The sequence below is a fragment of the Muntiacus reevesi genome, chromosome 3 (genome assembly GCF_963930625.1).
Source record: "Muntiacus reevesi chromosome 3, mMunRee1.1, whole genome shotgun sequence".
In the NCBI taxonomy this organism is placed as follows: Eukaryota; Metazoa; Chordata; class Mammalia; order Artiodactyla; family Cervidae; genus Muntiacus; species Muntiacus reevesi.
In genome coordinates, this window is record NC_089251.1 from 106,375,769 (window position 1) to 106,402,132 (window position 26,364).

The 26,364-nt window shown below is 38.9% G+C and overlaps 1 protein-coding gene and 1 pseudogene across 15 annotated transcripts in view; both read right to left on the reverse strand.

The window, feature by feature from the left end:
• EIF4G3 (eukaryotic translation initiation factor 4 gamma 3) overlaps window positions 1–26,364 on the reverse strand; it is a 340,922-nt gene that overhangs the window by 224,279 nt on the left and 90,279 nt on the right. The window lies entirely within an intron of this gene.
• On the reverse strand, window positions 12,209–13,663 carry LOC136162815 (RNA binding motif protein, X-linked-like-1; annotated as a pseudogene).

Below are 26,364 nucleotides of genomic sequence, written 5' to 3' on the forward strand. Positions count from 1 at the left end.
CATGCTGCAGGGCTTGGTCTAAACAAAAAATAAATGAAGGGAAAAAAGAAAGAAAACCTCTAAAATTTTGACTGAGTAAAAGTTGAACCAGCTAGAAAATTTCATTCAAAAGTTCTACTTAAAAAAAAAAAAAAAAGTTCTACTTAAAACCATCTCCTATAAAATCAATGGTATTTGTTGTTTAATGAGCAATATAACTTGAAGAATCTTTTGAAAATGTAAAGCTAAACCATTAAGACCATGGAAACTGAGATTAGTAAGTATAAAGTTGATTAAATAGAAAGTTGATTTGTTTGGCACTAAATTACCTGATTTGATAAAATATTCTGGCCAATTAAAAGCTATAACATATAAACTACAATTTCAAAAAATAGCTATTTAAAAAGTAAAGTTTCCTGAACATGATCATTCTCTTGACCCAAGAGGAATGAAAATACTGTGCAGGAAACGTATGTGGGGGGGAATCGACCAGGTGTAAACAACAGGGAATAAGGTCTACAGAGAACGGGCGTGAATGCCCACCCCCCATATGGAAGCAGACACAGCTGGAGGCAAGTGCCCCCATTTAGAATCTCAAACAAGTCATGCAGTATCTTCCAAGTTTTCAAGGAAAACTAAAAGTAAAGATTTTTACAAAAAATTTTCCTGACTTCCAAAACACTGTACTAGCCAAATAAAGCACATCGATACCTGAAGAGGACAGGCAGCCAGAGTGTGAATCTGGATCAGGGGGACCTCATGATCACGAATGAAACATAAAACTTTCTAGGTTTTTTTTTCTTCCTTTGGACAAAATGAGGAGCTATTTATTACTTTCAACAACAGCAGTAGAGTATGTTTGTACCACACTTTGAACCTAAGGTTCAGGGTAACACAAACAAGGCCACATACTATGTGTCCATGTGGTGACTTGCATTACCTGAAAGGAATCCTGAACTCAGGGAACCTGAATATTTTATAACGGACAGTAAGCATGCTGCCTTTTGCTCCAGAAAGAAAAATTATCTTTTATACAGTAAGCATGCGTGCCCATTTGCTCTGAATGTCTTATACACAGCTATGGTATTCTTCCATCTCTGTCACTTTATGTACTAACACAAGGGACAGAGTAATAAAAGGAAAATGAAAATAGTAACGCTGTGATGAATTTATCCAGAAATCACCAATCAGCAAATCTAGAAAGAATTAAAACTCTATTTTAAGGAAGTACTCACATATAGACTTATGATTGAATTCTAGACAGATATGAATGAATATAGATATATTGTTAAACATTATATACACACATATAAAATATATTTTTATTCATTTCATCTACATATACATGTTGCCCAACATATGCAATAAAAACACAGCACTTAAAAACAATTAAATCTTTGTCAAAAGAATTGCAAAAAATTCCTGTCAAGAAATAATGTTTTCAGAAAAAAAAATAATAAATAAATTCATTCCTATAAAGGCAAACATGGTACATAGTTTATGTCTGAGAAGTCATCCCTTAATTTTTTATCCCAAGATGAAGTTTACTTAGTGAAATCATCTAAAAGCATTTCAACAGCTGCAACTCCCACAAGGAAATTACCAAGTTCAATTTGGGGTAGACTGGAAGGATTTCAAAGCTTTTCTTCAGTTCAGTTCAGTTCAGGCGATCAGTCGTGTTCAACTCTGCGACCCCATGGACTGCAGCACGCCAGGCTTCCCTGTCCATCACCAACTCCCAGAGTTGACTCAAACTCGTGTCCATTGAGTCAGTGATACCATCCAAATATCTTATCCTCTGTCATCCCCTTCTCCTCCCGCCTTCAATCTTCCCCAGCATCAGGGTGTTGTCCAAAGAGTCAGTTCTTTGCATCAGGTGGCCAAAGTAGTGAAGCTTCAGCTTCATCATCAGTCCTTCCAGTGAATATTCAGGACTGATTTCCTTTAGGATGGACTGGTTGGATTGCCTTCTTACTTGGCTAATTTCAATACTCAAGCCTCAGCTCTCCACCCCTCCTGGTGAGTTTTTCGTATCATGCTACTTCTTCCTTCAGATTATTTATTTCCCAATATTTAGAGATATTTTTAACTACAAATATTGGGAAATAAAAGCTGATTTAGTCAACTAAAAAGGAACACTACAGTGAATACTAGAAAATTTTACTAAGTATCATGACATTTTTTCAAAGTCAGACATTATTACTGCCAAACTCCTCCCAAAAACCAAGGAAAAGAGAAAGTATATTACCTTCCTCCTTGCTCTACTCTTAGCTACACTTATTAGGTTGAACCATGTGGAATTTCTGAAATTGAAATTTTTTTTCACATTTTTTAAAAAGGCAATTTCATATAATTCGAGTAATACTTAAATACTCAGGCAAATAGATGCTGTCATGGACACTTCTACCATGGACTCTCTAAGTACTGTGTTCAATTCTGAGGATTGTTTCTTTTCATATTTATTAATAACTGGTAATGGAAGCTAGTGAAATAGAAACAGATCGCTACTTTTCCAATGTAGACTACCTACCTCAAATCAGTAATGAAACAAAAATAAGAAAAAAACATCTGCCTGAGAAACATGTCTAGGAATCAAAGGTAACAAAGATAGGATACCATGTGAGAATCCTCCTCAGCCAGAGGGCAAACTGGGGCAGGTAGAATTCTAAAACGGCTCTCAGTATTCCTGTCTCTGGAGCACACTCTGTATAATTCTTTCCCCTTAATATACCAGTGAGCATGATGGAATACCACTCCTGGGGTTAGGTAACTAAACAGCTGACCTCAAGTTAATCAAGAGCTTCCCCCGGGTGGCTCTGAGCGTCTTAGCTGAGCTCCTAAACCACAGTGAACCAGAGAGGGACTCTCTTGCTGCTCTTGAAGACTAAGCCTCCCAGACTGTGAGGGGCCCACGCAGCCTGAGGCAGCCTCGAGGGCTGAGAGCCACTCAAGGACCCGAGGCCAGCAACCACAAGCACATCAAGTCTGCCAACAATCCGAATGCGTACGGAAGTGAACTCCACGCCTTACATGAGATGCCCTGGTAGATGAAATGAAAACACGAGGGAGAGAAGGAAAGTGAGAGAGATGGGGGAAGAGAGGGGAAAAGAGAGAGGCACAGACAGGAGGAAGAGACAAAGAGAAATCCAAGAAAGAGAGTGTGTGGGGGTGGGGGAGACGGGGGGGGGGGGTCAGGGCGGGGGGGGCGGTAGACAGAGAGACACAGAGAAAGAGAGAAGGAGGAGAGGAGGACGGAAGGAAGGTGCAGCTTAGGTGAGAAAGAATCCGCCTGCAATGCAGGAGACGCCAGTTCAATTCCTGGGTCGGGAAGATCCCCTAGAGATAGGAAAGGCTACCACGCCAGTATTCTGGCCTGGAGAATTCCATGGACTGTATAGGCCATGGGGTCACAAAGACATAACTGAGCGACTTTCACTTTCACTTTTCACATGAGATTCCAGTCTGTTTATACTTTAATTTCAGCATGGTCCTAAGCAGAGGACCCTAACAGCTCAGATCCACCTAATCTGTGAGATATCAAATGGGTGCTATGTTAAGCTGTTAATTCTGGGGTGACTTGTTACACAGTAATAACAAAAACTAGGGAAAGAACTCACATGCCAGAAAAAGGACAGGTGTAAGACCCTGAAAGTTTGACAAGGTCATGCAATGGGCATGACTCAACTGTTCCAAGTGGGGTAGGGAGTAATCCTCCCATCCCGAAGCTAAGAAGATATTGCAGCAGAGACAATACTGCTTAAGGACTTAAGTATGGTATGGACTTTGATAAGTGGAGTAACCTATAGGAAATTTTAACCAGGACCATGACAATGGCACCCCACTCCAGTCCTCTTGCCTGGAAAATCCCATGGACGGAGGAGCCTGGTAGGCTGCAGTCCATGGGGTCGCGAAGAGTCAGCCATGACTGAGCGACTTCACTTTCACTTTTCACTTTTATGCATTGGAGAAGGAAATGGCAACCCACTCCAGTGTTCTTGCCTGGAGAATCCCACGGATGGGGCTGCACAGAGTTGGACATGACTGAAGTGACTTAGCAGTAGCAGTATGACCAGGTCTGATGTTTTCAAAGATCATTTTGGCTGCTTTGTGAAAAGAACAGAAGAACATAAGAATGGAAACAATTAGTTTAAATGCTATCACAATAAACTAGGCCAAAACTGATGGTACTTAGAACAGTAAAAATAAAGATGAAAAGAAGCTGGAACAATTTGGGTTGTGTATCAAAGGCAGAGCAAACAAAATTCCTATTGATTTGACTGAAAAGAAGGGACAGAAAGGAATGAGGATTGACTGATTCACTTATTTAATATGTATTTACTGAGAACAAACTATATGTCACACACTGGTACGTGGGATACAAAATTAGGTAAGATTCTAAAATCTCTGTCTTCATGGAGTTTACATCCTAGCTGAAGAAAACAAAATAATAATAAAAGATACAATAATATTTAAAATATATATTTAAAAGGGATAACTATATGAAAACAGATGATGGCTTTTAAGTTTATGGTTTGAAATATTAAGTGGGTGGAGATACTACTGTGAGATAGGGGGAACAGACTTAGGGGAAGGGGTAATGAAAAGCAACATATGCCTAACAGATATCCAAATGGCTAAGAATCCATTTCAGTATTTGAATCCAAGCTGAGAAGAGGAGTCAGGGGATGGGGAGGATAAATTTAGAAGTAGGTTGGGATCGAACTTTCAAGTGGTCTCTGAACTAACTATGAAAACTAGCAAATAAAACTATGAAAAACCTTGCAATTTATAAACCGAAGGGATCTATTTGGTCAGTGTTAACTGTTGCATACTCCAGTATTCTTGCCTCGGGAATACCATGGACAGAGAAGCCTGGAAGGGAGTCCCAAGAGTCGGCCACGATTTAGGACTAAACCAGCACCGTGCTCACCCTCTCAGCAGAATCAGTGTGGCTAACTTCTCTACTCAGAATCCCTAAAGAGTAAACAAGGTTATCACAGGACAAATCAGGAATGCCTCAAACTAAAACTAAACCAAAGTCAGCATCTCAGAATTTTAAAGACAAAAGGTAACTGAAAGATAATCTAATTTCAGCAGTGCTAGGATCAATATAGACTTATTACCACAGACAATGAGGCTCACAAGTATTTTTTTCTGGAATGGCTAATTTTTTTTTAATTGACATATAACAAAAGTTCCTCTTTTTTTAATGGGTGTGCTGATGTCAGAACAGAATACAAAGGACAGGACAGACAGCCATAATACAAACCAATTTAATATGATTGCTAATTTTAACTCCTCTGACACATACTCAATACTGATTGAGCATCAAGACTCTGTCAGGCACTGTATTAAGCTATGAAGTGAAACAATTCTTGTCCTTAGGAGTTCCAATAAAAAGGATATCACAGTAAGTAAAGAAACAAGATGTGATAAATCCTGTTTTTAAATGTATTTTCAACTTACTGTATTTAAAACTGATTAAAAATCAGACAAAACTAGGTCTGAAACTGTGGAAGGGTCTAGTGAAATCAGAGTTGCATGCAGAGAAGTAAAATGCTTTAGTTCAGACGAAGAATTAGAGACATTATTTTGAAAAGAAATTTGCAGAGTACAGAGATAAGAAAGTAAAGCAAATAGGTAAGGGGTTCTCTTTAGAAAGGGTTGGGAAAAAGAGAGTTAAGTGGAAAGATGCTGGTACAACTGCAGTCTGATTCTAGCAAGACTGTAGGAAAACTGCATATTCCTTGCTAAGATGTGTTAATCTTTTGTTCTCAGCAAAGAAGAGTCACTGATTTTTAAGATGATGACGTAATAATCTTATTTGTATTGTGAGGGTAAGAGATAGGGTAGCACATCCACCAAAAAAAATGTTCTTTATTCATAATAGCCAATAAATCAAGTATCTACGGCCAATATCCATTGGATCATAGAAAAAGCAAGAGAAATTCAGAAAAACACCTACTTCTGCTGCACTGACTATGCTAAAGCCTTTGACTGTGTGGATCACAACAAACTGGAAAATTCTCAAAGAGATGGGAATACCAGACCACCTTATCTGCCTCCTGAGAAACCTGTAAACAGGTCAAGAAGCAACAGTTAGAATCAGACATGGAACAACAGACTGATTCAAAACTGGGAAAGGCGTGTACGTCAGTGCTGTATATCATCACCATGTTTAATTAATATATGCAAAGAACATCATGCAAAGTGCCAGGATTGGATGAAATACAAGCTGGAGTCAAGATTGCAGGGACAAATATCAACAGCCTCACATATGCAGATGATACTACTCAAATGGCAGAAAGTGAAGAGGAAGTAAAGAGTTTCCCGATGAAGGTGAAAAGGGAGAGTGAAAAAGCTGGCTTAAAACTCAAAATTCAAAAAACTAAGATGATGATTTTCAGTCCCATGATTTCATAACAAATAGAAGGGCAAAAGGTGGAAACAGTGACAGAGTTCCTCTTCTTGGGCTCTAAAATCACTGTGGACGGTGACTGCAGCCATGACATTAGAAGATGATTGCTTACTGGTAGGAAAGCTATGACAAACCTAGACAGCGTATTTAAAAAGCAAAGACATCACTTTGCTGCATAGTCAAGGATAAAGTATTTCCAGTAGTCATGTTTGGATGTGAGAGTTGGACCATAAAGAAGGCTGAGCACCAAAGAATTGATGCTTTCAAACTGTGGTACTGGAGAAGACTCTTCAGAGTCCCTTGGATTGCAAGGAGATCCAACCAGTCAATCCTAAAGGAAATCAAACCTGAATATTCATTGGAAGGACTGATGCTGAAGTTGAAACTCCAATTCTCTGGCCACCTGACGCAAAAAACCAACTCACTGAAAAAGACCCTGATGCAGGGAAAGATTGACGGCAGGAAAAGAAGGGGGCAACATCGGATGAAATGGCTGGATGGCATCACTGACTAAATGGATATGAGTCTGAGCAAATTCAGGGAGATAGTAAAGGACAGGGAAGCCTGGCATGCTGCAGTCCATGGGGTCGCAAAGAGTCAGACACAACTGAGTGACTGAACTGAACTGATGAAAAGATAATTATACATATACCCATGCAATAGATACTATTAAGCAACAAAAACATGCTAAGAAAAGTAAGTCTTATATGAAATACTGAGAACAGGCAAATCTATCAGAGACAGAAAGAAGATCAATGGTTGTCGAGGCCTGGTGTGGGGCTTCCCAAGTGGTTCAGACAATAAAGAATCTGCCTGCAATGCAGAAGTAAGACACAGGGGTTTGATCCCTGCATCGGGAAGAACCCCTAAAGAAAGGAAGGGCAACCAACACCAGTATTCTTGCTTGGAGAATCCCATGGACAGAGGAGCCTGGCGGGCTACAGTCCACGGGGTTGCAAAGAGTCAAGACACAGCTGAAGCAACATAGCACAAACATGAGAACAAGAACTGGGGTCTTGGGGAGTAACGGGCTAACGAAGGACACAGGCTTTCTTTTGGGGGTGATGAAAATGTCCCAAAATTGATTTTGGTGAGGACTCTACAACTCTGAATATGCCAAGATCCAATAACTGTACATTTTAAATGGGTGAATTATACGATATTCAAATGTTGTCTCAATAAAGACAAGAGACAAACACAGAATATAGAGGCGAGGAAGCAAACTGGGTAGTAATGGGAAAGATGATGATTTTCACACGGGAACCAATGTAAAAGGAACAATTTGAGAAGTAACAATTTTAATCAAGAGCGGCAGAGGTAAGTTATGATTTCTACATGCAATACATCACAGTATCCAAAGGAATCAACAGGAAAGTTACAAAAATTCAGGTCTAAGTGCAGGAAAAGACAAAGCAGATCTAGACGTATTTTATGCTATTCACCTAACATGAACTTCGGATCACTGGCTTTGGTGACACCAATAACAAACTCTATATTCAAAATTTCTATCTTAGTTACTGTTCATTTTGTTCTCATCTATTCTTCTTCCATTGACTTCCCTGGTGGCTCAGTGGTGAAGAATCCACCTGCCAAGCAGGAGACGCAGGTTTGATCCCTGGGTTGGGAAAATTCCCTGGAGAAGGGAATGGCAACTGACTCCAGTACTTCTTTTTTTTTCATTTATTTTTATTAGTTGGAGACTAATTAGTTTACAATATTGTAGTGGTTTCTGACATACACTGACATGAATCAGCCATGGATTTACACGTGTTCCGCATCCCGATCCCCTCTCCTGCCTCCCTCCCCATCCCATCCCTCTGGGTCTTCCCAGTGCACCAGCCCCTAGCACTTGTCTCATGCATCCAACCTGGGCTGCTGATCTGTTTCAGCCTTGATAGTATACCTGGTTCAATGCTGTTCTCTCAGAACATCCCACCCTTGCCTTCTCCCACAGAGTCTAAAAGTCTGTTCTGTACATCTGTGTCTCTTTTTCTGTTTTGCATATAGGGTTATCGTTACCATCTTTTAAAATTCCATATGTATGAGTTAGTATACTGTATTGGTGTTTATCTTTCTGGCTTACTTCACTCTGTATAATGGGCTCCAGTTTCATCCATCTCATTAGAACTGATTCAAATGAATTCTTTTTAATGGCTGAGTAATATTCCATGGTGTATATGTACCACAGTTTCCTTATCCATCCGTCTGCTGATGGGCATCTAGGTTGCTTCCATGTCCTGGCTATTATAAACAGTGCTGCGAAGAACACTGGGGTGCATGTGTCTCTTTCAGATCTAGTTTCCTCAGTGTGTATGCCCAGGAGTGGGATTGCTGGGTCATATGGCAGTTCTATTTCCAGTTTTTTAAGGAATCTCCACACTGTTCTCCATAGTGGCTGTACTAGCTTGCATTCCTACCAACAGTGTAAGAGGGTTCCCTTTCCTCCACACCCTGTCCACCATTTATTGCTTGTAGACTTCTGGATAACAGCCATCACTTTCTAACACTTTCTAACACCATACACAAAAATAAACTCAAAATGGATTAAAGATCTAAATGTAAGACCAGAAACTATAAAATTCCTAGAGGAAAACATAGGCAAAACACTTTCTGACATAAATCACAGCAGGATCCTCTATGACCCACCTCCCAGAATATTGGAAATAAAAGCAAAAATAAACAAATGGGACCTAATTAAACTTAAAAGCTTTTGCACAACAAAGGAAACTATAAGCAAGGTGAAATGACAGCCCTCAGATTGGGAGAAAATAATAGCAAGTGAAGCAACAGACAAAGGATTAATCTCAAAAATATACAAGCAACTCCTGCAGCTCAATCCCAGAAAAATAAATGACCCAATCAAAAAATGGGCCAAAGAACTAAACAGACATTTCTCCAAAGAAGACATACAGATGGCTAACAAACACATGAAAAGATGCTCAACATCACTCATTATCAGAGAAATGCAAATCACTCCAGTATTCTTGCCTGGAAAATCCCATGGTCAGAGGATCGTGGTGGGCCACAGTCCATGGGGTCACAAGTGACTCAGACATTATTTAGTGACTGAGCATCCTTCTTCCATGTTAGAAACAGGTACTGAAAATAAAATGGGAGAGCACATGACCATACCTAGCTTCAGCTCTATCATTTAATAGATGTGTTACTACGGGTAAATAACTGAAAGAGTCCCACTTTCTTACCTTGTAAAATAGAAATCATTAAGAGGGATGAATGCAAATTTATAGACACATTTTGGAGAGTGCCTAACAAAGTGCTTGATACACAAAACCTGGAAGCTACTAATATTTCTACCTACAAATTAAACATGAGGTTTATGAAGACCTTTATAGAAACAAATTATTTTCAAAAATATACAGTTTAACTCACTATCTAGGGTATCTTAATCATGGGTATCATGAGTTTGCATTTGTACATACATATAAGATCAATAGCTATTCTTGGAATACAAAAGCATTAAATTAAGATGAAATAAACGAGTTTTAGGTCATTTTCCATTAGTTATAACATCTGAGATTTTATCACTTGAGGCATATGCATGAGATAACAAAGCTCTTAATTCACTTAAATCTGGCTTTGTTCATAATACCCACAAACACAAATTAGCAAAAAGTACAGAACAAACAACAGATCATGAAACCTCCATCAAAAACAAAACGCAATATTGAATCACTGACTAAAAGAATGACTAATACATTGACTGCCTAGTAAAGTAAATTCCTATATGTTCTGATATATTCCTTAAGGAAACGATTACTGGCTCTAAAAGGGATTCCCATCCTCCTTAGAATTAAATTTTTATTGTTCTTAATATAATTCAGGTTTGGACAATGCAATGAAGAAAATCTTGAGACAAGACTGACAACATACCTAAAACACTACATGTGCATTAGATACAGAAAGAGTTTCCCTAAGGTTTTGTCTGTTTTATTTACAGGTCACATGGGAACTCCTGAGAATCTCACAAGAAAGATTCACGGGGATTATCATTCTCCTTTAATATAAGAGTTGGCAAATGTAAATTCTCTTAGCAGTAAAACTGGGAAAAAATTCTGACAGAAAAAAGAGTACAGAACAAAAAGCAAGAGTTAAGAAGGAAACAGAATTCATAAACAAAAACTGCTCTTTTTCATCTTTAGAGTACGACTTGTTCATCAAGTATCCAAACTGCAAGTTCTAAAAATTTGTTTAGTTGTAATGGGACCAAGAACCTAACTATAGTGAGAGGAAATGGAAAAAGAAAGACTGTAAAATAAACTGAAAAACCACTTACTGAAGCACAATGGATAATGACAAACCAATGGTAAAAAAAAACAAACTGTATTATAGATAACAGAGGTAAGGCCAGAGGAATTAAAAGCAGCTGCCTCTGATGGATAAGAACAGAGGTGAAGAATAGGTTCTTTCTATTCATAAACCCTTCTATATTATTAGCTTTTTAAAAATTATAGGCATTCCACTGCTCTGTTTTCATGAAACAGATGGATAAATGTTAATCAGTTATTTTACAATCATGAAGAAATTAGCAATATAAAGATCAAAATGGCAAGGATGTTAATCACAGTATTATTTATATTATTCATGAAAGCAAGAATATAAAAATGACACAAATGTCCATGAACAAATGACTAGTTATATAAATCATAGTAAAAAGTAATATTCTTATTTGTAAACAACTCCATTCCTAAAAGTGCCTTCTTCCCAACACAGCCAAAAGATTAGTTCTGGCATTTAAACACAAATCACGACCCAATAAATGATGTGTAATTCTATCTTGACATGAAATGATGTACATGATATGCTAGGATAAAAATTTAACTTACAAGCATGCATGAACAAAAATCTCCTTTAAGTTACATGTGTACAACTTAAAAGACAGTTTATATGTGTATATTTTATATACGTCTATAAAAGCAAAAAGGGCTTCCCTGGTGGCTCAGACGGTAAAGCGTCTGACTGCAATGCCTGAACCTGGGTTCGATCCCTGGGTCAGGAAGATCCCCTGGAGAAGGAAATGGCAACCCACTCCAGTATTCTTGCCTGGAAAATCCCATGGATGGTGGAGCCTTCTAGGCTACCGTCCACGGCGTCACAAAGAGTCGGACACAACTGAGCAACTTTACTTACTTACTTACTTACTTATAAATGTAAAAAGCAGATGAAGAATTCTCTCCACATGTAAAGGTTTCTCTGGGAAATAATGGCTGATTTTCATTCTCTTTATTTTCTGATTTTTTTGTTGTTGTTGCTTCATGGTTGGTTTTGGCCAAACTTTTTATTTAGTATTCTGTCGTTGCTTAACACACACTTAAATGGTCTTAACGGGGAGGGGGAAAGGGGAGGTTCCTGTCGATTCCCAAGGAAATGTCAGAAAGGCAAAATATGGCCAACATTATTCATTTGCTTTTTTCTGGGTTTACTGGGCGAATAGCACTTTCCTGACATATATGCATCTGATCTCAGGTTTTTCATACTGAGAACATTTGAGATTTCAGTTTGAAGACACTCTGAAATCCTAAGAGTACCATACCCCCCCGACCACCCTCTAATAGCTAGAGGCAGGAGGATTCATCTCTCCATTTTAGATGACTAGAAATTTTGTATAAGATAAACTGCTTGCCTCATCATTTACTGGGGGAAATCCTATAGGAAGTGGCCTTTAGGGACACTTTTACTTGGAAGATTACACCACTAGTACACATGTCAAGACTTAAACACACTTAACGTTTCATTTGCTTGTTGGAAGCAATGTCATAAAATCAAAGATTAAACATGTTTTACTTTCTTTGCTCACAAGAACATAAAAATTATGGAAGGGGAACTTAACAGGAAATTTTTAAAAAGTAACACAATTTTTCCTTTTAGTAATCCTTGGGTAGTTATGGTAGAACAGGTTCCACTTTTGTTTGTTTCTTTGCACAGGGATTTTGGTCCAAAGTTGTTTGTTTTTAAGATCTGCTTCTGCCTCCCCCCTCTATCACAGATCGACTTCCTCCACGGCCACCACCTCTTGGTGCTCTGCGGCTTGAACTGCTGTAGGAATCTCGTGGAGGAGGGTACCCCCTTTCCTTAGAAGAGGGAAGCCCTCTTTCTTGTCTGCCAACCCGATCACGACCACTTGAGTAAAGATCACTTTGGCTGCTTGAGTAACTGTCTCGACTTCCACCACATCTGTCACATGAGCTGCTGTAATCATCATAGCGACTGCTTCCACCATAAGATGGCGGGGGTCCTCCTGTAGGTGGAGCACCACGTGAGTTACCATAACTCTCAAATGAATCTTGTAGGAACCTCCACTTGGATGATCTGAATAGTCACGATCATGACCATAGCCATCTCTATCACTATAGCCTCTTGATGGATAGTCATCACGTGAACTGGAATGACCATAATCACGGTAAGTATAATCGTTTGGTGGTGGTGCATAATCTCTTGTATCACGAGAACTTGGGTAACCTCTGCTTGAATAGCTGTCTTTAGTAGAATATCCATCATCTCTTGGGGACAAATAAACATCTCTACGAGAGGGCAAGGGCTCCCTTCGAGGTGGACCTCTGTAGCTACCTCTTCCATGTGATACAGGAGCTCTTTCTCCCACTCCACTGCTGCTTCAAACTGGTCCTGAAGGGGCAGATCTTTTAGGAGGAGGACCCCCACTTCATGGTGGTGGTCCTCTTTTTACCGGAAGTGGTCCCCTGGAAGAACTCACGTTAAAATTCATGGAACAGCCACCATCATCCATGTGCCCTCCATGGGATGGAGGTCCCCTGGTTCCTCCACTTCCTCCTCGAAGTCCTGTTAAAAGCTCTCTGCTTCTTGGAGGTGGAGGTGGTCCACGTCTGCCACTTTCAAGTGACGGTTTAGTGGCCTGCTCTACTTTGATGGCTTTTCCATCTAAGGACTTTCCATTCATGTCTCTGGCTGCATCCTTAGCATCTGCTGGGTTTTCAAAGGTGACAAAAGCAAATCCTCTAGATTTATTGGTTTCACGATCTTTCATCAAGAGAACTTCCACTATTCGCCCATATTTGCCAAATACTGCTTCAAGGGCTGTCTCATTTGTTTCTGTATTGAGGCCACCAATATAGAGTTTTCCTGGACGATCTGCCTCAACCATTTTTCCCCCTGGTTAAAACTGGAGAGGTGACGACAGTCTCAAGCTCCTATGAGCTCGCCAACAGCGGCTTTCTAGCAGCTCAGCACGCGGGAGGGTGGCCGATCCTGAGAACGGAAGCTGTAAGGTGCTCGCACTACTGTGCAACGAGTGATTTTTTTCTTAATTGGTATTATTTAGCCAGCAAAAAAGTAAAGCTAAGAGTCACTTGTTTAAACATATTTATAACAGTAAAAAAAATACATAATTCCTTGGGGAATGGGTATTTGCACTCTTAAAATACATATTTAGAAAGACTTGAGAAGTTGCCAATAATTTTAAGAGGGATATTAAATTGTGGTACACTGATTTCAGAAGTATTTTTTTCTGAAGTACACAGCAAAACAACTGGAAGAAACATGCTAACATGACCGGCATGGCCCTTTAGGTAGCAAGATATGGGTCTTCTTTTCCTGTTATATTTCTGATACTTCTGAGTTTCTTTTTTTTTTTTTCCTCATAGGCACACATAAATTTTATAGTGAGCAAACCTGCTTTTGGAACTCGGCAGTTAGGTTCCCAGATTGGTCTATAAAAGCCCACTGAAGCCAGTGGTGTCGCAGAGGGAGACCAGGCTCACGCCATCCTCTCTCGCCCTGCAGCCACCAGGACTACCCACCAAAGTGACGTGCGTTACCTCGTTATTTGACAGGGACAGGACTTATGGAGTACTTAAGAGAAAGCGTGCACATAAGGGGCCATTTCCACATTTACGTATAAATATTACACCATTTTATTCTACCAAATCTCATTATTTGCAATATGGCTATTTAGCAGTAAAACCGATTTAGAATATGGCTCAGGTGGTCAGTGCTGCCTTACAGTAGTATAAAGGGAGCAGGCCAAGAGAGTAAGTAGATTTTTACTTCATTCATTGCTAATAGTAGCCCAGAGAATGGTCTTAAGCTTCCAAGGTCCTTTTCTGACTCAATATTAAAATGCTAGGCGGTTAGGTATAATGGTCGTGGGGAAAGGAACAGAGAAACGAGAAGTTCTCTATAAGTCCAATCTCTTATTAAACTACCTTTACATATAATAAATAACACTCTACATAAGCGTAAGAAATTAACTTCTTAATTTTTCAAGAAATACATACCTTATAGGCCATTTGCTATCCTTTTTCTCAGAAGAGGAACCACTGAAAACTGACATGAGAAGTGATGGCTTTTATTTGTTCAAGAGTCCCACTACTAGCAAAGCTCTTACCCTCCTAGCACAGACATGCTCGTGTGTGAGTTGGGAGATGACCAGTATCGGTTTAACAACTGCAATGGCAGCAGTCATTTCCCACTGTACAACTTAGGGGCTGTCTTTCTTCTGACCTTCACTTACTGACAATCAACCATTCATCTAACTGAAGAGGTGAGTGAATTCTGCTTTTAAACCCAAGATGAGAACTAGAAACAAACATAAACACAATCTCATTATCAAAGTCACAATATTAAGCTGCTCTGTACACCAAGTAACATGAAACATGTGCCATACGCTTCTATTCTGAGGATGCATCAAAGACCATCGCTTTCTAGAAAAAAGTCTGAAACAAGTAACACAAGCAAAGGGTAAACTGATTGAAGTTATCTTACAATTAGGCCTAACGGAATTACTGAAATATCACGGGTTACAAGGACCAACTGTATAGCCCAGGGAACCCTGCTAAATGCCAGCCTGGATGGAGGGGAATTGGGGGAAGAATGGATATATGTTTATTTATGGTTGAGTCCCTTTGCTGTTCACCTGAAACTATCACGAAATCGTTAATTGGCTATACCCCAATGCAAAAATAAAAAGTTTAAAAAAAAAGAGCATGGGTTTTTCAGACAGAGACCTGGGTTTAAATTCTGGCTCTACCACACAAAAATTATACAAGCAAATTACCTAAATTCAGTTTCTTTCTCTATAAAAGGAAAAATAAGGAATATCTTGAAGATTCAGTGAAGATGCACTGAACACACTAAATGAGATAAAATATATCACAATGTCTGTTATATAAAAAGTATTCCCAAAGTGGCAGCTATTGTAATATTTCACTGTTCAAAAACATTTAAACTGTTACTTAAAATCCTAGTATTAGGCATATAAGTGTAAATCAAACAGTTCTGGGTTCAAAGGGTTCCTATTTTGATTTCCATTTTACAAATGGAAAAGGGGAACAGCAGGACTTGCACTAAACCTAAAGCAGTGGTTCTCAGAGTGTTGTCCCTGGGCCAGTGGCATCAGCATGTGGCTACCTGTTGAAATTCATATTTGTAGGCCTCACCCCAGACTTACTGATTTGGAAACTCCAGGCTGGGCCCCACCAGGTGATGCTGATTCACCTGAAGCTTTAAGAAGCTGCAACCTAGATACAACAGTGACAGGGCTTCACCAACATTCACAGCAGCTGGTACGGGACACCTGCTCGGAGTGTCCAGCCCACCGAGTCAGGAGATACACTGCATCACCGCCGAGTGTGACGGTGCAAAGAAAACATTACTATTTATAAATATCGTTAACCCTGAAATGTGGTTTTTTCTCCAATGCAAGTTAAAAAAGTCACTTTCCTGACTTAACCAACTCATTCCCTTCTTTCCTTTACCCTGCATTCCCACCACATTTAATGAACAATTTATATGATTATGATATAACTGCACTTTCTTGGAATCCCTGGAAAGTTAGTTATTCCTTCTACTGTACAATTTCACATTTTCCAGACAGCAAGGAACAAACCTCTTTAAATAAGCAATATTTATTTTTCTCTTGTAACTATTCTGGATGGAAATCTTCAGCACACTGAATACAGTCTGAATTTTTTTCTTGATCATACAAATTCATCATTATGAACATCAAATTTTATGCAAAAACATACTTTAAAATAGTGGACTGCCACTAAGCCCAATGTGCACACCTCTCTGCATCTACAATTGCTGTCATGTAGTCAGTTATCTATGACTCTAACTACTAGAGCATTCCTTCCTCTCTTGTAATGAACTCTAACAACCTTAGATGGGCTCCAAAGCTCAAGAGCCAATATTCTGATGTTTTTTTTCTTTGTAGTTTTCCAACTACACAAACATACCTTTTTTCACTTGTATACCTTCTCCTTATCTTTAGAAACTCAATCCATATCTCACCTCTCCTGAGATAAATGTCTCACTGCCCAGTGTCCCTGGCTGAGTTTCAAGCTGCGGCTCCAAGCTTGCAAGAATAGCAAGACATTCTCTGCCTACCTCAAATTCAGCATTCATCACACCTGCACTTAAACGATCGATCACTTTCAACTTTCCCACTAGGCTACAGGCATCTTCAAGGCAGACAGCACTGTATCCCTTGTGCTCTGCACAATGTCACACAAGCAGTGCTCCAAAAAAAGCCACAAAGTCTGATGAATGAACAGGTTAGGGTTTGAAAGAAACCCCTTAAGAGAAAAGCACAAAGATGTTGGTGCATTGTCAAAGTTTGAGGAGTTTCCTTTTGTTTAGTGTTATTGCTTGATTTTGGCTTTCTTCTCTTCCACTGAAATGTTAAACAATTCCTTTCCTCTAGTTCTTTTAACCGGTCAACTTTTGTGAGTACATTTTGTCTTTCCAGCCAAAGTGTAAGTGAACCCTCTCTACTACATTTTCTCCCACAGAACTTAGAGCAACACATAAAATACATGAAGAGAGAAATCCACCCCAAACTTGGTCTGGGTCAAACTTTTTTGTGTTATATAATTTATTAGCTTCCTCTGAAAAACAATTAGCAATGACCAAGGTCTGACCAATATTTGGAAAGATTTTAATGAGATGAAGACTTTCCAGAAAGCTGAAATATTCTCACCCAACCCAGCTCACTATCTGAGTCTAATGAACTTTAATCATACATTTCAGTATTACACCTCTTTCCTTTCCTATGCATGTTTTCACCAATACCAAACTCTCTTAATTGGTCTATAGACGGTTTTAAATAAATACTTGAAACAGAGTCCTAATGAATTTTCTGATTTGTTTTAGACAGATTAAGTAGGTACTTCCCCCAACAATCCAGAGGTTAAGACTCCACACCTCCAATGCAGGGAGCACGGGTTCAACCCCTGGTAGAGGAATCACAGTCCCTCATGCTGCCCTGTGTGACCAAAGGACAGAAAGATCACTGAACAGACGCTCATTAGGGGGCCACTGGCCAAAGCTCCGTGCTCCAACCAGACCCCACGGTGACGATCTGCATGAGCTGCCTTACAACAGGAGGGCCTGGCAAAGAAGGTGAAACTAGCAAGCCACCACCAACTGGAAGAATTCAGAAAAAGTCAGAGGAGAAAGGAGATGGCAGTCCATATGTCCTACGAACCTCCCAGAATCCTTGCTGAAATCTATCTTGGCTGAGCGATGCATGCGTCACCAGGAAGGACTCTGAGTCAGAATGACCGGCCAGAGACAAACCCGAAACAAATCCCATCACCAAAAAACCTGAGACTGCAAACCACAAGGCCCAGCAGCTCTCCGGGCCACGTCACCCTGCTGTGCTCCGCCCGGGGCCCATCCACAGTCAGGTTCCTTGCTCTGTCAGCATGTGTGTCTCCTCACCCAATTCATTTGCCAGTGTTCGACAACAGCCCACTCTGGCCCTGGAACGGGTCCCCTCTTCCTGCAACATACTAAACAAATAAAGAAAAAAAAGGTACTGCTGATTTAACAATGCTAAGAATGAACAACATACCTAAGGGTTCGTTGGGATTTGTAAGAGCTAAAGAACTAAACACCCGTCTCTTGAATATTCTGTATTCTATATGGCAATTATGCAATCAAAGAATAACACAACAAAGATGCTAATCCTTCACAATCTCTTGCCTGTAAGATTACCCTAACAGCAGAGTGCTTTTAAAAGATTGAAAAAGGAATGATGTGAGTTAAATGTTTCCATGTCTATTAAAACATACAGTAAAAAAAACACCTGTATTCATGCCACCAACTTCACAACAATAATAATTTTGTATCTTGAAATAATGTTCCTTGTTTCTTTTTCCTTAAAATAATTACAACTTCATTTACTACACAATTACTTAAGACAGTCCAATTTCCTATGACTCATTTTATTTTAAATTGGCCCCATCAGCTGTTTTTCTCTTAAATAACAGGGCATAAAATACTTTATGAAATGCCTCTATAGAGACTATCTCAGAGTTTAAAGAAACACATGTTGAAAGTTCTCTAACATTAAAGAACTTGATTACTATATCTATTATTTTCTTATTTTAGAAATTCAAAAGCCATTTCTAGCTGATATTTAACAACAGAACATACTTTATATCTTTAAAATTAATCCTTCTGAAGGAGAAAAATCAGTGAATATATATTAAATATTTTAATTGGGTATGTGGTTTAACATTTAATGAGTACATCCACATTAAATATTAATGACAAGGAATCTTAACTGTCATAAATGTCATTACTCAGCAGATACCAAGAGAGGCAACAAGATGGATCCAGAATTTTTAATAACAAGGATATAAATGAGCTAAACATATACAAATGCTTTAAAAAGGGGTTACCTCAAGATGGAAAAGTGGGTAAAATCTTAATAAAGTATCTGTCAGTTTAACACACAGTGTACAAAGTAATAAATGAGCTATTTCCCTATATTGAGAATCATGGAAAGAGTACAACATGGCACCCTTGCAAGGGGAAAGTTGGTCCAGACTAGAGCAAGGAATCATACCAAAGTAAAGGCTCTTCAGCCAGGTTCAAAGAATACTTGACCTCTCCTAAACCTGCAGTAAAAACTGTTTTCATATGCTCACTGTTCTGCAAAGTAGATCCACAGCTTTCACAGATGATCAAGAGTGCTGGTACCCCCAAAACTGAGTATCGCTATTTATACCTTACGTGAGAGTTCAACAAGAAGAAGGCAGCTTCCCACCCAGTAAAATATAGTACTTCACATGAGCTATAAAGTCAGATAGATGTGTACTCAAGTTAGGTAGCTTCAGAGAGTTCCATCTCCTTATTTGTGAATGAAGGCTACTGTAACGACTAAGCAATCCACCAGATGCACAGCACCCCGCACACCACCAGGGGCACGAAAACGACTCAACACCCGTCTGAAACAAGAGATGCAGTCAGGCTTCCTACATACCTCTGTAATGCGGATTACATGAAATAACACAAGTGAAGCGCTGAGAGGGGAGCCTGGTGCACGGTGAGTGCTGACCAAGTGTCAGTGACGATAATGAAGAAAATGTTCTATAAAGGATTCTGTCAGTTTCCTCAGGAAGAACTGCTCTGACCAGATGTGTTCAATTTTTATATACCTAGGTATATATACACCTGTGCATTTTCAACTGCATGGAGAGTGGGTGCCCCTAAACCCCATTTGTTAAAGAGTTAACTGTACATTTCATGACTCATTGCATTATAGAGTAAAATTCTCATCCAACTCAAAAGATTCAACTGGAATATGTTCACCTTTCCCCACCTTCTACTAGTAGACAGTCCAAACTTTCTCCCCATCTGTACTTTATAACTTTCTAGAGTTTAAAATAATGTATTAACCATCTCATCTGATAAAATGAAAACTCTTAAAGATAAGGATCATATTATCTACCACTGCTAACCTAGATTATCTGACACAAAAACTTGCACACAGTTATTATTCAATAAATATTTACTTAACTAACTGTCTCAATATCCTTAATAACTCTACCACATCTACTTGTTTAAGCCCTGAAAGCAAGCTCCAAGAAGTCACAGGTTTTTCAGTTGTATTTATAATGCTGCAGAAAAGTAATTCCAAAAATGTCTTAAATTATTACAACAGTTAGCAATTCTACATTTAAAAAGAAAGGCAATACAGCAAATATATTGGGTCTAATTAACTTACCTATTTTTAACAAAGACAAAAAAATACAGATTTCATAAATATTTAATAATGCTGATTGTGAGATTTATCTAAAGAAAGGAGGCTAATACTAGTGATGGGTAAGAAATGATTTTTTATAAAAATAAAACTTGAAGATATTAGTAAAATAGGAGCCCAGGAAGAACAAGAAAATGATGAAACATAATCAATCTAGACTATCTTTTTTTTTTTAATTTTTCATTTATTTTTATAAGTTAAAGGCTAATTACTCTACATTATTGTAGTGGTTTTTGCCATACATTGACATGAATCACCCTTGGATTTACATGTGTTCCCCATCCTAAACACCCCTCCCACCTCCCTCCCCACCCCATCCCTCTGGGTCTTCCCACTGCACCAGCCCCGAGCACTTGTCTCATGCATCTAACCTGGACAGGCGATCTGTTTCACACTTGATAATATACATGTTTCGAAGCTGTTCTCTCAGATCATCCCACCCTCGCCTTCTGCCACAGAGTCCAAAAGTCTGTTCTGTACATCTGTGTCTCTTTTTCTGTTTTCAATATAGGGTTATCGTTACCATCTTTTAAAATTCCATATATATGAGTTAGTATACTGTATTGGTGTTTATCTTCCTGGCTTACTTCACTCTGTATAATGGGCTCCAGTTTCATCCATCTCATTAGAACTGATTCAAATGAATTCTTTTTAATGGTTGAGTAATATTCCATAGTGTATATGTAACATAGCTTCCTTATCCATTCATCTGCTGATGGGCATCTAGGTTGCTTCCATGTCCTGGCTATTATAAACAGTGCTGCGATGAACACTGGGGTACATGTGTCTCTTTCAGTTCTGGTTTCCTCAGTGTGTATGCGCAGGAGTGGGATTGCTGGGTCTTAAAATTTTTTGTAAAATTCAAGATGATCTTTCAAAGAAATACAAGCCTTAGAATGTGATAATCATACAATCTAGCAATCCTACTTCTGAGTATATATCCAAAGGAAATAAACAAGATATCAAAAAGATATCTGGATTCCTGTATTAACTGCAGCATTATTCATAATAACAAATATATGAAAACCTAAAAGTCTATCACGAGATGTATAGAGAAAGAAGATATTTTTTATATATGTATACATACACACACACACAGTTCAGTTCAGTTGCTCAGTCGTGTCTGACTCTTTGCAACCCCATGAACTGCAGCACCCCAGGCCTCCCCATGAACTGCAGCACCCCAGGCCTCCCTGTCTATCACCAACTCCTGGAGTTTACTCAAACTCATGTCCATTAAGTTGGTGATGCCATCCAACTATCTCACCCTCTATTGTCGCTTTCTCCTCCCACCTTCAATTTTTCCCAACATCAGGGTCTTTTCAAATGAGTCAGTTCTTCACATCAGGTGGCAAAAGTACTGAACTTTTAGCTTCAGGATCAATCCTTCCAATGAACACTCAGGACTTGATCTCTTTCAAGGATGGACTGGTTGGATCTTCTTGCTGTCAAAGGGACTCTGAAGAGTCTTCTCTAACACCACAGTTCAAAAGCATCAATTCTTCGACGCTCAGCTTTCTTTACAGTCCAACTCTCACATCCATACATGACTACTAGAAAAACCATAGCCTTGACTAGACAGACCTTTGTTGGCAAAGTAATGTCTCTGCTTTTTAATATGCTGTCTAGATTGGTCATAACTTTCCTTTCAAGGAGTAAGCGTCTTTTAATTTCAAGGCTACAGTCATTATCTACAGTGATTTTGGACACACACACAATGCACACAGATTCCACACCAAAAAAAGAAATTAAAAAAAAACCCTCTTACAACAATAAATGAATTCTTCAAAGTAGCAGGATATAAAGACAATACACAAAAATCAGCTGAATTTCTAAAAACAAATGATGAAGAAAACAATTCCATGTACAACAGCATCAAGAATACTTAGGATTAACTTAAAGAAATGAAACACTTGTACAATGAAAACTACAAAACACTGTGGAAAGAAAGTAGACATAAGTAAATGGAAACACATCTCATGTTCATAGATAGGAAGGACTTCATATTGCTAAGATGTCAGTACTAGCCACAGTGATCTACAGATCCAATGCAATTCCTGTCAAAATCCCAGCAGATAAAAATAGAAAAGTCCATTCTAAAATTTATATGAAATTTCAAGGGACTCCAAACAGGCAAAACAATCTTGAAATAGAAGAAGTTGAAGGACTCATACTTATTGTTTCAAAACTTACTACAAAATTATAGTAATCAAAACAGTGTGCTATTGGCATAAAGATAGACTATCTATAAAAGAGAACAGAGAGCCCAGAAATAAATACTCACATACATACATTTTCACCAAGAGTGTCAAGATCATTCAATGGGGAAAGAACAGTATTTTCAACAAACAGTGCTCGAAAAACTGAATGTCTACATGCAAGAGTATAAAGTTGGACCTTACACACAACATATACAAAAATTAACTCAAAACAGATCAACGACCTAAACATGAGACCTAAAACAATAAACCCTTAGAAGAAAACTTCAGACAAAAGCTTCACTGCACTGGATCTAGAAATGACTTCTTCGATATGACACCAATGGGATCGGTAACAAAGAAAAAACAGACAAGTCTTAGCTGATGAAAATTAAAAAAAAAAAAAATTATCTATCAAGACATTACCAACAGAGTAAAAAGGTAGCTCACAAAATGAGAAAAATATGTGTAAGTCATATATGTGACACAGGATTAGTATACAGAAAACTACTGACACTGAACAACCAAAAAAACAACAACTTTATTCAAAAAAGTGCAGAAGACTTGAACAGACATTTCGCTAAGAAGATATACAAATGGCCAAAACACACAGGAAAAGATGCTCAGCATCACTAATCATTATGCTAATGAAAATCAATACTATAGTGAGATTAACACCTCATACCCATTAGAATGTCTAGCATAAAAAACAACAACAACAAAAAAAACCAACAGCACACATAAAACAACAATGGTTGGAGTGAATGTGGAGAAACTAGAAGCCTTGTACACTGTTGGTGACAATATAAAATGCTACAGCCTCTGTGCAAAATAGTATTATTTGTTTTCTCAAAATATTGAAAATAAAATCATCACATGATTCAGCAATTCAAGATCCAGGCATATACCCAGAAGAATTGAAAGTAGAGTTTCAAAGAGGTATCAGGGCAGCATTCTTCACAAAAACTACAATGAAGAAGCAAACCAAGTGTCTATTGATAGAGGAATATATAAGCAAAATGTGTTATACACATACAAAGGGACATTATTCAGTCTTAAAAAGAAAATTCTGACACATCCAACAATATGGAATTATGCTATGTGTAATAAAAGTGAAAGTCCCTCAGCCATGTCGACTCTTTGAGACCCCAGGGACTGTCCATGGAATTCTCTAGGCCAGAAAACGGGAGTGGGTAGACCTTCCCTTCTCCAGGGGATCTTCCCAACCCAGGTCTCCCACACTGCAGGCAGATTCTTTACCAACTGAGCCACAGGGAAGTAAGATGGTCACTAAAAAGACAAATACTGTAGGATTCCACTTATATGCGGAAGTTACTTAAAGCAGCCAAAATCATAGAGAAAGCAAGCAGAGTGGTGGTTTCCAGGAACTGGAAGAAGGAAGAAAGAATAGCTGTTATTTAACAGGTATAGTTCTATAAGATGAACGAAGTTCTGTAATGGATGGTAATGGTGTCTAAACGAAAATGTCAAGAGATTTAGTATGACTTTAATGTGTACTACTGGGAGCTGGCTGTAGCTTGGATCATGAACTCATTGCCAAATTCAGATTGAAATTGAAGAAAGTGGAGAAAACCACTAGACCATTCAGGTATGACCTAAATCAAATCCCTTATGACTATACAGTGGAAGTGACAAATAGATTTAAGGGACTAGATCTGAAAGACAGAGTGCCTGATGAACTATGGAAGAAGGTTCATGACATTGTATAGGAGAAAAGAATCAAGACAATCCCCAAGAAAAAGAAATGCAGAAAAAGCAAAATGGCTGTCTGAGGAGGGCTTAAAATAGCTGTGAAAAGAAGGGAAGTGAAAAGCAAAGGAGAAAAGGAAACATATACCCACTTGAATGCAGAGTTCCAAAGAATAAAAAGGAGAGATAAGAAAGCCTTCTTCAGCAATCAATGCAAAGGAATAGAGGAAAACAACAAAATGGGAAAAACTAGAGATCTCTTCAAGAAAATTAGAGATACCAAGGGAACATTTCATGCAAAGATGGGTCCAATAAAGGACAGAAATGGTAAGGACCTAACTGAAGCAGAAGATATTAAAAAGAGGTAGCTAGAATACATAGAAGATCTATACAAAAAAGATCTTAATGACCCAGATAACCACGATGCTCTGATCACTCACTTAGAGCCAGATATCCTGGAATGTAAAGTCAAGTGGGCCTTAGGAAGCATCACTACGAACAAAGCAAGTGGAGGTGATAGAATTCCAGTTGAGTTATTTCAAATTCTGAAAGATGATGCTGTGAAAGTGCTATACTCAATATGCCAGCAAACTTAGAGAACTCAGCAGTGGCCACAGGAATGGAAAAGGTCAGTTTTCATTCCAATCCCAAAGACAGACAATCCCAAAGAATGCTCAAACGATCGCACAATTGCACTCATCTCGCACGCTAGTAAAGTAATGCTCAAAATTCTCTAAGTCAGGCTTCAGCAATACGTGAACTGTGAACTTCCAGATGTTCAGGTTGGTTTTAGAAAAGGCAGAGGAACCAGAGATCAAATTGCCAACATCTGCTGGATCATGGAAAAAGCAAGAGAGTTCCAGAAAAACATCTATTTCTGCTTTACTGACTATGCCAAAGTCACTGACTGTGTGGATCACAATAAACTATGGAAAAATCTGAAAGAGATGGGAATACCAGACCACCTGAACTGCCACTTGAGAAACCTATATGCAGGTCAGGGAACAACAGTTAGAACTGGACATGGAACAACAGACTGGTTCCAAATAGAGAAAGAAGTACATCAAGGCAGTATATTGTCACCCTGCTTATTTAACTTGTATGCAGAGTACATCATGAGAAATGCTGGGCTGGAAGAAGCATAAGCTGGAATCAAGACTGTCAGGAGAAATATCAATAACCTCAGATATGCAGATGACACCACCCTTATGGCAAAAAAGTGAAGAAGAACTAAAAAGCCTCTTGGTGAAAGTGAAAGAGGAGAGTGAAAAAGTTGGTTTAAAGTTCAACATTCAGCAAACTAAGATCATGGCATCCGGTTCCCATCACTTCATGGCAAACAGATGGGGAAACAGTGGAAACAGTGGCTGACTATATTTTTCTGGGCTCCAAAATCACTGCAGGCACATGGTGACTGCAGCCATGAAATTAAAAGACGCTTACTCCTTGGAAGGAAAGTTATGACCAGCCTAGACAGCATATTAAAAAGCAGAGACATTACTCTGTCAACAAAGCTCCGTCTAGTCAAGGTCATGGGTTTTCCAGTGGTCCTGTATGGATGTGAGAGTTGGACCATAAAGAAAGCTGAGTGCCAAAGAATTGATGCTTTTGAACTGTGGTGTTGGAGAAGACTCTTTAGAGTCCCTTGGACTGTAAGGAGATTCAACCAGTCCATCCTAAAGATCGGTCCTGGGTGTTCACTGGTATGACTGATGTTGAAGCTGAAACTCAAAAAACAAACAAACAAGAAAAAGAACCTGAAACTCCAATACTTTGGCCACCTGATGCGAAGAGCTGACTCATTTGAAAAAGACCCTGATGCTGGGAAAGACTGAGGGCAGGAGGCGAAGGGGACGACAGGGGATGAGATAGTTGGATGGCATTACTGACTCAACGGACATAGGTTTGGGTGGACTCCAGGAGTTGGTGATGGACAGGGAGGCCTGGCGTGCTGCAGTTCATGGGGCCGCAAAGAGTCAGACAAGACTGAGCAACAGAACTGAACTGAACTAGGT